The sequence below is a fragment of the Passer montanus genome, unplaced genomic scaffold, assembly GCF_014805655.1.
Source record: "Passer montanus isolate IOZ18808 unplaced genomic scaffold, ASM1480565v1 scaffold22, whole genome shotgun sequence".
Lineage (NCBI taxonomy): Eukaryota > Metazoa > Chordata > Aves > Passeriformes > Passeridae > Passer > Passer montanus.
Window position 1 is genome coordinate 3772107 of NW_024366815.1, and position 13465 is coordinate 3785571.

Here is a 13465-nt window from a genome sequence, read left to right on the forward strand (position 1 = left end):
AATTCAGCCTAAATGACAATGGCAAGTTGATCCAAAGAATTTGCACCAGCTGATATTGAAAAAGATGAACAGAATTCAGGACTTGTAGGTTGCTGAACATGTGATTCTCACAGGAAAGTTTACAAATGATAAACAGGTAAGTTTACAAATTATTTGGACAACAAAGGTTTGAATCAGCATTACCACATTCAGGACAGGCATTAAGACAGTTCTCTCTTGATTCTGAGATAATGTTTTGTTGAGTTGTTTTTAACAACAGAGAACACTGGCAACAAAAATTAAGAACAAATCATCCCTTTGTGCTTTGGCATAGTCCTCACAGTATTGTATCACTACAATTATTTTAACCTCAAAGACACATTTTCCATTATTTCATTTTATTACCCAGTGCTTCAGTGAAGTCTCTTTGTTCTTTAATACCACGAAAATTGGAAGCTCTGTAGTAGCTGTGTTCAGGTCAAAAGCATGCTTCTGTAAGCCTTTTTTTCCCCTTTATTTTATTTCTCCAGAATGCGCAGTTCAAAACAAGAGCCAAAGCACACAAAGAAAGTTTACCTCCATGGTAAAAAAACATCCGGCCAGAAGACATGTCCATACAAAAAATTCCCTAGTCTTTTTCTTTTCTCTTCCTTGGAACAGGTTTGAAAGCTAAAGCTGAAGTTTCAGATTATGATTAATGAGTAATAACTTTATAATGCTTGCAGTACAAAAAAACCCTGGGGTTTATTGAAAGTGAATACTGTAAGAGAATTTTGTTTTATTTACAGTGACTGAAGGTCTCTCACCTTCCCACAATGATTAAGTATTTTTTCCATTGAAAGAAAAAGAAAAAGATTACTATTCACAAAGCATTCTTGGGAAAACATTGCGGTAAACAAACCCACAGCTTTTCCTTCTATTTTCTTCAAATATTTTGCAGACTTCTGAAATATACTAGGGAAAAGTTGAAAGAAAAAATTCTTACCTGGAAAATTAAACCAAAAATCAGTGGCAAACAACAATATGAAACACAAAAGGACTAAAGGAAAACCAAAGATTTCTGAACTACTTCACAATTAAACCCAAAGATATTAATGCTGAAGGCACTGGATTCAACATTAATAATTTAAAGAAGATGGGCTCACTCCAAATTTTGACACCAATTTTCTAGCTGTTTATTTCATGGTGTTATTCACATGGGCAGCAGTTTTCAGAATCAAACCCATCTTCCACAATTTTTTTAGAAAGAAACCTTAATCACAATAAAATGATTCTTTTAAAGATAAATCAAAGTAAATAATATTTTTAAAAAATAATTTAATAGAGCAAGCTTAGAAAATGTCATGGACACTGATTTTTATTTTAATGTTGTTTTCCTAAAGGTACCTGCCCATATCCCAGTGCAAGTTCTCCCTTATGTAATACCATACTCTGAAACACAGACTTTGGGAGCAGGGTTCATCACCCTTGCTTTTACCATTTAAGATAAAGAATACTGTTTCAGCAAGGTAAGGTTCTTTCTGTGGTCAGAGGAGATGCAGTGCCACCCCCAGAGGACAATTCTACATGGTCTCAGGGGACGTCTCTATGGCACCTGACAAACTCCTGAACTCAGGCAGCTGCTGAAAGGAACAAGCCCATCCTCCCTCAGCTGCACATTCCTACGGGCATTTGTATGCTCACATTCAATGAGATCAAGATACAGATTAAGGCGAAAATTAACCTCCAAATTGAGGTGAAAGCACTCCAGGCAACAATCTTTCAGAAACATAAACCTCAATGTGAGTCAACAAACACCTACAGGGAAAAAAAAATCTTCAAGTATAGAGCAGCAGCCTGCACCCAGTTTAATCTACAATGGTGACAAAACTGCATCTTAAAATAGGAGGAAGTTACAGAAGTTCCTTTATAGAAGAACCTAGATAACTGTACCACTACTGAAGTCATATGAAGTGTGCTTATTTATCTCAAATTTCTCTACACTACATGGAGCATGTTTATGAGGTTTTTCCCACTGTGCTGGTGGAGGAAAAAAAATTTACACACCATTCAATTGTTTGCCCAAAACTTCTTCCCAATAAAGATGCAAACCTCAAAGCAAGCCTCTAAGTGTAAGATGCTTCTGTTCTTGCCTTTAGTGCATTAGTGCAGCCAGCTAGGTCCATCTAAACTTTCACAAAACTGAAATCCTAAACTTCTTCATGTGCCACTGAGTTCTACCTCAGAAAGTCATTGAGTAACAATTTAAGAAGACTTCAGATTGCTTCTGCAGAATTGATAGTTATGGAACCTAAGAGACAAAAAGTGCTTCACGAACACTGCATACAGTTTCTAAATCCCTGCTGCATTGTGTCATGATTTTTCTTTTTGTTTAAACTTGTATCATTAGCATAAGTTCGTAAACTTAAGAACCCTGAAAGTTGATGCAAGAGGGTTTCTAAGCACAGTCTCAAATAATTATTTTTAGGAAATAACTGCATATTAAAAAATATATATATATATCAGAAAGCATAGAAAATAATCTGATACTAACATTTTTGCAATTCCTGTGTTAAAACTTTCGAGATTTGAGATTTCAAATCTTTTGAGATTGGATATTTTATATTTCAGATTAAAGAGAAGACTGATTTTTTAAGTTTGGGGATGCATAAATGTGCATAGAATAAAACTTTATATTAGGCTTTTCAATTTCCATTAAAATTATGATTTTGGTAAAAATTCCCAGGCTGCTTATAAGGCTTGAGAAGACCACATCAAATCATTCATTCAAAAATTCACATCATACAAAAATTTCCTATAAATCATCACTTTCACTTGGTGCAAGTCCTGTTCTGAAACTGATTGCCAGCAGCCAGTCTAGTAACACAAAGACCAATTAATTATCTGTCCTAGAGCTTACAAAGTGATGACCAAGTGCCCCAAGTCTGATGCTGGCACAAGGTTCTTGACACCCTGAATAAGAACACTTCAGCCCTGACCCTCCAGCCTCACTGTCTGCTCTCCAGCCCAAGAAATCCTTATCTGCCAGCAAATGAGGCATTGGTAACACCTCTTTAAAAATGCATCTGAAGCCTATTTTTATCTCAGGTCTCAGCTGTTTTAGACAGCTGTGCTTTTTACTTGAATTAGCCCCAGTTAGCCACATGCTCAAAGCAATACAGCCCCTGAAATGGCCAGCACACCCACACAGGAACACCCTCCCCAGAGCCTCTGACCTCCCTGCTCTTCTCTCTGTCCCTCCTGCTGACACACGTTCACTATTATGCAATCAGAAGGACAATCCCAACCTCAGTAATTTGCTCACTTTCACTTCTGTTCCAGGATGTTGTCCCATCCTGATGACAGACAGGTGGCATACTTAATTTGATAACTATACTGCAGTTTAAAATAAATACTTCAACCAAGAAATATGATGGCTGAGTGTTTAGAACTATATGTTCTCCAATTCTGCTGGGAGAAGGCGTGTCCTTATTTTATTGCCAAAAAATAACTCTCAGCAAAAAAAAAAACTTATCAATTCTTTTTTTTTTTTCCTAAAAAAAAAAATTCAAATTTAATTTAGGAAAGATTAACTGTGCAAAAAAACAACAGCAGGGGCTTTTTTCTTTAAACAAATGGTAATATATGCAATATATACATAGAAAATATTTACATTGTGAAGTATTATTGCAATAGGAGCACATCTGTATTTGCAAATTTGGAAATGGATAAAACAAACAAAAACCATGGGCATTTTTTCTGGTTTACAGTGTACAGATATATGCAAATATACATCATCAGGGATACAAGAGACATTAGCCAACACCAAGAGTCAATGTTCACAGAAGTCACTGACCAAATGCAGGTATGGTAACAGAAACAGAAAAAAAGAGAAGAAAAAAGTAGGAGAAAAATAATTACTCGGAAGCAAAAGTACAGAGAAACTTGTGGGAGAACCTCATAGCTGCCAAGGAACTGGTGACATGGGCAGTCCTCTGACTCAAGAGCGAAAGAGGGAAACGCTGGACTTGCCAGGGAAACATTCTTGAAAAGCAAAACTTAGGCTACCTAACAGAGGAGATATTTCAAAATGTACCTTTCTCTCACTGCTGTACTGAAACCAAGCAATGAATTTCCTCTCAGATATTCCTCTCAGCGTCTCATTCTGAGCTAAATATCATTGAAAGTATCTTTATTGTCCCCCTACAGTAGAGATCATCAAGTAGAGATCTGCACAGGGTCATCATTTGGGTGAAAATCTCCATATTTTATTTGCATGGTCTTTTATTTGCAACCTAATGTCTTTGAAGACAAAGATCTGCCTTTCAGTCATCTAAAACTGAAAGGCTTATCAGTGGAATGCAGGTTTCAGCAGGACATCAAGGAAATTCTTTGTTAATTCTTCTTAAACAGCAAGTTTATTTTTAGAAAAAGAACAACATCCATCCATAGTGGCAAAGGCTCAGAAAAAAATTTGAAGATTAAATAGCAAGAGCAAGTTGAAAAGCAGAGAGGAATGGTAAGAGTATATAACCCTACTGAGAAGACAAGTTCTACTGAGGCCTGAGCTCCCTTTTTAAAAACTGTCAGCAGCATTTTTCAGTGTGCTTTTTACACATAGATCATTAAGGCTTAAAACTAGCAAAAATACTAATCACCTTGGTAGCCCTCTGTTCCCGAGGTTGTAATCTCCACAAATAATCTGCTGAGTCCATTACTTCTACTGGAAACAGAGCTGCTCAGTTGTTCATTTCCCTAAACTGTTCATCTGCTGTCAGACTAAATCTCTTGTGCAATATTTGAGCCTTCCAGTTACTGTAACAGCAATTTTAGCTTTCAGAAGGCTTCCCCTTCCTCTTAAAGACTGAAATTTGTTTTGCAATTCAGTTCATTTTGTTTATAAATATTTAATTTTCATTTGCCTCCCTAAAATTTGTTCTGAGTGGATAGTAACATGAATTTATTATGAAGTGTATTTATCTTTCTGTATCTCATTAGTGCTCAAGAGTTCTGTTGACTCTAAGGATTCTGCTAAACAAACTTCTGGAGGCCAATTTAAAGTGCATGGAGGAAATTAAATGTAATTTTAAGATGTACTCCTTCTTTTATTCCCCTCTGCAATCTTCCCCAAAACCATATGCCCCACAGGAGTTCAGAAATGGCTTTAAATTTGGTGATCTGAAAGCAGGACACATGGCCCAAATTAGTTTTAACCCCTCTGCTCCATATAAAAACTGCACTGTTTCCAGGAATAACCCAAAGTGACAGACTGAGGGGTTGTAAATATGCATGCAACATAAGAGAAAGGGTTTTAAAAAGTCAGATTTTAAAATGAAATAAAAATACTCTGTGTGAGTGCATGCAGCTGTCACAGTGCTACTTTATGCTAGTTGTTATCCAATACTATTTTTTATCAGGTCTGCATACTGTTCATGTCTCTCTGGGGCAACGAAAAAATCAGAAAGTTCAAATAAAATTAGGCTGCTTGAAAAAAAAAAACAAACCAATGTGAAGAATGAAGTGAAAAAGACACAAAGAGTGTCAAGATCAAAAAAGAACAAAAATGTGAGTGAAAAATAGCTGGCAAAAAAAAAAAAGGTTCTATTTGTGCATCTCATCAAGACAATGGCTGATAACATTTTCAACATACCTTCAGTTCAACCAGTCAGCAAATATTCTGATAACATAAATATCCTGAAAGCACAAGCCAGGAACAGCACAGCATGATTTCAATCTGTTTTGACTTAGGAACATCACTATAATTTCATAGAAACAGGTCACAATTAATGGAATTTAATTTGTCATTTTAAAACCTTTGTGATGCAACTTTCTTGGCTGGATATCAAAAGCTCTTTTCACTACTTCCCTGCTAGAGGGAAATTAGAAAGATGTGACTAATTGGGCAATTCCAAGCATATCTGCATACTTTTTCCCCTTAGACCAGCAGCATAACTGCTTTATTGGTAAGTTCACAAGAAGAATCAGGTTTTATCATTAATACTAAATTATTTGGGAGATGGAGAATAAAAAAGTGTAGAAGCAGTTAATACAGATTTGAATAATGATGCCAGAAATTATTGCAAGGCTAAACACTTTGAGTACAGTAACTGAATTCATCCACCTGAATGAAAACCATATTTGCCATTAGTTGGCTTAAAGCAGGGCACAGATAAAAAAAAATTAAATTAACAGTGCAAACATTTAACAAAAGTATTAAAAGACAATATGCTTCTCACTCTGCCTCTGCACAGATAAAAGACATAGATAGTTTATGTTGGGGCTGAATTAAAATGCACAATGCTTTTTGATCAGTGGGCAAGCGTTTAGTCAAAATTACTTCCACTGGTGCTCTCAAAATGTCATGATGATCCATTTCCTTTGAAATTGAATGATACTAATATCTGTGTGTCATTCAGATAAAACAAATAGTATTTTTTATCGTTCACATTAGTCTGCTGAAATGGATACTGCAGTTCTCTGTATCACTAAAATACTCATTAATCTGCCACACCATTAGATATTTCAGACAGCTAAACAGGTTTCTGGTTACTATTAAAAAGCACTTGATATCAGGTTTTCTGGTTTGTAAGTGCTTAGGTATTGCTCTACGCATTCTCTTCTCACTCCCAGACGAAACACAAGGCTCAGAACTTCCAATAAGGCCCTGCAAGAACAGACACACTTTTTCAAAATACTCAATTTTTAAAAAATATTCACTACAGCTGCCTCTGGCGTTTAAACTTCCTGAATCGGACTGGCTCAAAAAAATTGACGTCTACAACATCATCTTTTGTATTAATAATTTCAAACAGTAGAGTTTATAGACGTCACGTATTGTATTACAGAAATTTCTGAAGTATTTTATTATGTGGCACTCTCTTGGCTACAGGATGAGTCTTACAAGCACACTATGCATTAGCAAAGCCTTGTGACAGCAAAAGCAATCTACCACAACAAATTTAGCTTTCTTGACTGGGTTCTGCTAAAAAAAATTAGTTTGCAGTAAAGTGCTAACTTTAACATCCATCACAACCTTGAAAACATAAGGGTTTTTATTACGCTTAGTACTTGATAACTAAAAGTATATCAGATTATATCTTGAAAATACAATTATCATCCCAGTTCCTTCTGAACCAGTAATGAAACTGGGGGGAAAAAAGCACCTTATTTTCTTCATGGTCATACTCATTAAAGAAATAGAACAAAGTCCTATAAACTGCATAGTCCCTAAACACTGGAAGAGATTAAATCACTGATAACAATATTATTAGTACAGACAATTTTTACTATTTATATCTTTATATATTTTGATAAGATACTGGATGAACCATTAATCCCTCAAAAGGTGATTACCAATGACTATCCAGTAAAATATTCATCTAGGATAGTAATTCAGATAAAACACATAGATTAGTTCCTGTGAGAAAAAAAGTAAGCAGAAAGAGCATCAATGCCATCATTGCCATACAAAAACAGCCTGCAGGAACCACTGGTAAGAAAATCAGCTTTGACACATGGCACATGTATTTGAAAAAGCAATTTTAGACATGGAATCTAGCAAAAAGGAATGGAGGGATTCTTCACAGAACGAAAGGAAACGGAAAGCTGTGAAAGCAAAAGACACAAGGAGGAGGTTTGAGAGATACAACATAAAAAGGGGCAAAGCAGTGATAGTAGCACAAAAGGCTGCATGGGACTGCAAAAACACCTTACATTTTCAGCATGCATTGAAATTTATGGTTAGATCTGTATAAGTACACTTGAGGTAGGATTTAGATGCTTAATTTGGTGCCTAAGTTCCAAATTAGATACTCAGCATCATCCCTGTTAGTTAAACCTGCCTATCAGCACACTCAGCTGCTATTGCTCAAGAGAGCTGACATCTTTAGTACTATTTTAATTTTATCAGTTTCACTTCTGTTCATATCTATGTATAGTTCCACATTCTGCTGCTTCCCTTAACTGTGGCATTCTAATCAAAGACATGCTCAGAAAACCAGGCTGAAGGGGCCTGGATGGCACTAAAACCAGGCAGGACTAACAACAAGCACTCTCTGGAGCTAGGGCTTTAAACCCATGTCTCTCTGCTCCCAGAGTGAGCTAATCTGCAAACTGATCTTCTTTCGCACTCCCAATTAATATTTAATTATTCCACACACAGCAAAACACCTTCAAGAGGAGACACTGCAACCATCCCACCTCAGTATTTTATAGCCAGGATACTTTCCTGGAAGATAGGAGATGATGATTAGAGCTCCCTCAGGCATAGGAAGAAACTGAATGCAAGCCTGCTGCCTTTTAACTGCTGAGGTAGTGCATAGCACAAGTTGGGAGTGGCAGGCAAGCAGTAGAACAGAGAGAATTTTTGAACAAAAAAGGCCATACGGTTAATTTCAGGAAAGGGATCCTGTCTTGAAGGACACTGGTCCCACAAAATGACAATGCTTAAGGTACCCCCTGTTTTTAAGATCTCTCCCAAGCAGCTGTCCATTCAGCTTGTTGGGATTTGTCGTTTAACTAACTTTTCCTAGAGGCTTCCTAACCTAACCTTAATGATGAAAATTCAGAAACACCATGCACCTAGGTACAGCAAAGCATGAAGCTGCGGCAACTTTTCACGCTTTTCTTTGTGAGTGTAGTGCCCAGCAGCTTAGAGAAGAGATCAAGAAGCACAGTGCCACTGCCAGAGTGGGAAAATATCTTGATCATCTGGGGTCAGCACGATTCTGGGTGTACACAAGACAACAGAGTGAGCATCCCAGACCGAGAGCATTCACTTCAATCCAACAGAAAGTCATGAGGAAATAGAGTGACGACAACCTTTAAGATATACAAATAATGAAGTTGCAAGAAAAAGAAGTGCAACTACAAAACAAGTCTTCCCCAACTCCACTCCTCCACATGCTCCTATTATATTCCTCTCTTCCAATATTTACAGTTTTATTACCAAGCCTCCTACAATTTGTGCACCACACCAGTTCTCTTGAAAGCTACCATCTTTCCACAGCCTTTACAGATAATATTCCTTCTCTCATCACACTAATAAAATTAAAATGATTAACCATTAATCACTAAAATAAAACATTCTCTCTCCCTGAACATACCAAAAAATAGTTTAGATTATTTGTAAAACAGGTTGTTATTTCTGACATACTGGGCATACTAGGTTAGATTCTGACTTGAGATATGAATCAGTACATCTCCAAGAAAGGATGATTTACATCACATGAGTATCTTACTTGTCTAATTAATGTGCATCAGGACATTATGCAGGAATGCTCTCCACATGGCATACATGTCCATGAACCCAGTGATACATCACAGACATTCCTTCGAGATCTGCCATGTCAGAGAGGGTGTCCCACAGCACTGCTATGTTTGCACCTGCTCAGGTGGGTGAGGCTGCAGCACCACTGCAGTAAGCATATCACACATGCAGGAAGAAATAAAATAAACCTTTGAGATCTCCAGAGGCCTTTATCATCAAGAAATACTGCTCCTTTGCATTTTTTTTGCTTTTTGTTTCTTGTCAGCATGTCTCAAGGGGTCTCTCATACCACAGAAATACTTAAGATATCCTGAGTTATTTTTCTGATCATTCCCAGGAATTGACAATACATGTCATGCATGTGAAATTCAGTTTATCTATGAAAGGATGGGAAGCACACAGATACTTCATTTGCCATCCTAAAGCAAACAGTCCTAAAGTGCAATCCTTCACAACATGGTTGCAGTTGCAATCCTCTTTCATTCTTCCTTCTCAGATCAGATGAAAGCTGCAGCCACTCTGCTTCCTGAAACCATAACCAGGTTCTTAAAGAATTTCTTCTGCTGAAAGAAAAAAATACCACCACATTAAAAATAACTGGCCTGTGAAGCACTGTGGAGACACTGTAAGGCACTGCAGTTTTTGTGCTACATAACTAGGAAAGAATCACATACAGCTCCTTGAAAATGTTCAGACTTCAGCAACCAGCAGCCTTTCTAGAATTAATACCAGGCTCAGCAGCACTGCACAAGATATCACTTGCAAGCCTGTAAGATCACAGGTAATTACTCACACGCTGTGTGATTTCAGCTTTCATCACAATACCAAAACTGTTACAGCTGCACACAGTAGCTGGAGCAACCCAACGTTTAGTCAAGAGTACTTACAGTATCCAAACGTCTCATGTGCACACATGTAAGATCCAGCTACAATTTGGCTATATACGTATTGAAATTATATAGAAAAGAGAAAGGTGCCAAGGTACATAAGCCAAGGATTATCTTGTGAAGTTAAAATTCCTGTTGACATGTGGAAGTTCAGGCTGTTGCAATCAAAAGGCGTATTTGCAAGTCTAACATTTATAATTACACAAACATTCCCCCACCCTTAATGTCAAACATACTGAATGCCTTTCCGACAGCAAGAGGCTTTCCAGCTGGTGAAGAAAACAGCATCAGGAATTCAATGTGTATATTATTTAAAACTATTATCTATCTACATTTCTAAAGAGAATGGAGCTCATTTTTGTTCCAGTCTGTAACTCTACCATAGCCAAATGTCAGAATAATGAATAAGATATATAAATTTAAGCACATACAAATATTCTCTTACAAACATCTCAAAAATATTACTAAGCTAATACATACATTTAATAAATGGTGAACTGTTGTTATGGAGTGCAGTGGTTCGAAGTTTACTTATATTTAAAATTTATTCATTCCTAGCACAGACATTCCTCACCTGTGTGACAAGCTTACAGTCTCAATTAACCAGGCATTATCGCTTTGCAAACTGCTTACCAGTGAAACAACAAAAAGTACAAATGAAATACATTAAATCAACTATAAATGGGTCTGTCTCCTCCAAAGTTATTTCCACTTTGAAAGGCAACAAAGTTCACAAGATTGGAAGGGACTGGCAAGTAGCAAATCTGGCACTAACACTATGTATGACTTTGGAAAAGCTGTCCTGGGTTCCTCCTCCTTCTTTTGTCTGTCTAATGTTTAGACAAAAGCGATCTTGGATTGGTATTCACGTCTGGAATCATCCCATGTTAGTAACACAGCTTACCAAAGTGCCTGCACTAAGAGATTAATTGCCTAGGCTTCTTGTATAATGGTAGACAACACAACATATGTCTTCTCCAGATCCATGCAAAGGTTTTTCTATATTCCTTTGATCATGTAGAATATTGATGTAAAAATTACAAGCAAGTTAACTGGTTATACCTTTATTTTGGTTATTCCAAAATAAAGAATTCAGACACATTATTCATCCCTGATACAGTTAGGGCATTTTTAACCAAGAAGTAGAAAATTATAAGTAGAAACCAAAAAAGTGTCATTTCTGAAATTCAAAACTAGAAAAGGAGGGGAAAGTCTGTAACACAGAGGGATACAGCTAGATGTGAATTACAGACCTACCAGAAAGTGAGAAATCAAGAAAGAAAACAAGAGAGAAGTCCTGTGAAGTTCACTGTGCTTCCCTGGAGCACCACAGGGAAAGCTCCAAGTGACAGTAATGCCAAGATCAAGCTAGCCATGGAAGCACAGACGTGATTGGCACTGATCACATTCACAGGTTTCTTACAGGAAAGCTCCTTGTATGTTTTGGGGTTTTTTTAAGAGCAAATTATATAGAAATTTAAGATTAAAATATGCAGCAAAATATTAATCATATTACACCTCTTACTAAGATAAACAAAAAGATAAATATTAGTATATTCCTTCACTGCTTTGAATGGAAACAAATTCTGAGTAACAGGGCTTCATTGAAATGTGGCAACTGAACAACTGTGGATCCTCACATATCTTCTGCTACCCTTTCAAATGTTCAGCTCTCACTCATGACCCCCTGTCAATAGTTTCTGCTGCACCTCAGGACTGACAGCCACAAAAGGCACTTCAGGACTGCTTCCTGATGACTGATTTAAAATAAAATACCACAGTAGAGAAGACCATGGAAAGAGCATCCCCAGTCCACACCCACTGCCAGTGAGCAGAGCAGGGAGCTGCTGCAGGTGGATACCATGACAGACTGCAAACATATATTCTCCTCAGCAATAGCTACTGCAGCAGTGAGTGCAGTGGCAATAAGAAGGGCTTTTAAGCAACTGTAAACAAGCCAAACACTCTTCAACTAGAGTGATTTTATGTATTTGAAATAAAAAAAAAAAGCTTCATGTTGTATCTACTTCACTAGCTGACAAATGAAAGTGAAATAGCTCTGAAGCTGATAATGCAACTGTTCTCAGCACAAGCAAACTGCAGTAATTCTTGAAGGGCAAATGAAGCCCTTGGTAGCAGGACAGAAATGGGACTGCTGTTGAATTTGGCTGCCTTTTCCAGTCCCAGCCTAAGAACATACCATAGCCTAACAATATGTTTTAGTATTTGTTAATCTGATGAGGTCAGTCTATTGAAGTTAATTTTTATTGCCCTATCTAAAACAAGAGGAAATGGGAATCATTAAGTTACCTTTCCCAGTCATTCCTTCAACACACCTAGCTTCCTAGAGGATAAACTACCCTCTGCTGGAATAACAGAGAATTTACAGGCAAGAAAACATTTCCTTGAAAACTTCTTTTGGACCCTCTTAAAAACATTCTGCTGCAAATACAGTTTGTCATTTGTTGCAGACTTACTAAAGCTGGAGCTTATTCCACTGATTTTGTAGCCAGTGTCCTCTTAGTGAAAGATAACTGACTCACCTAATACATGAATCATTCCCACAAAATTAGGCTTTTTTTCAGGGAGCTTTAATAGATTTTTCTAAGAACCAAGCTGCTGAGTAACGGATAATATCCAGTAACTTCCTGGTTTCTATTATTTTTCTTGGTCCTGGAATCTTTTAGAATTCAATACTTAACGTAACATAATTCACCCCACGCAAGAGTTGATCACATACAGTAGTTACACAGTGTACAAACCCTTTCTGAGTAACTGCAACAGCAAGCATTAAGAAAAAATCTTTCCCAAGGAGCCCAGCCTCAGCATTTATTCAGAAAATTCTTCCACCAGGTAACAGAAGAGCCATTTCACTGCACTACTAGTCAATCCTGACAGCTGGAAACACTTTCAAGTCCAGCCCCACAATGGACAGGATGGTACAAGAAGAAATTTCTATTAAACTTTCAGCTGATTGTAATTCACATCTATCCTCAAATCCTATGCCCAAGCCAGCCCTCACACTGCAAAGGTAGCAGAGACTCAGCACAGACTATGACATTTCCAAAATAGTCCCAGTACCTTCATGGAATGAAACAATTTCACCTCGAAATTACTGACCATCTTCTTGGACCACCTCACCAGGACAGACACAGAACACAATTTGAACACAGGCAATATATTTTCCAGAGAAACTACAGTTTATTTTACATGGAGGTGTTGAACAAAAAACAAAGCCAAGTATGACAACAGAGAAAGGAATGCTACAAAACCATATCATGAGTTAAGCCACATCCACGACTGTTAAACCAGATACAAAAATCACAGGTCCACTGATTTCATCACAGGTGCC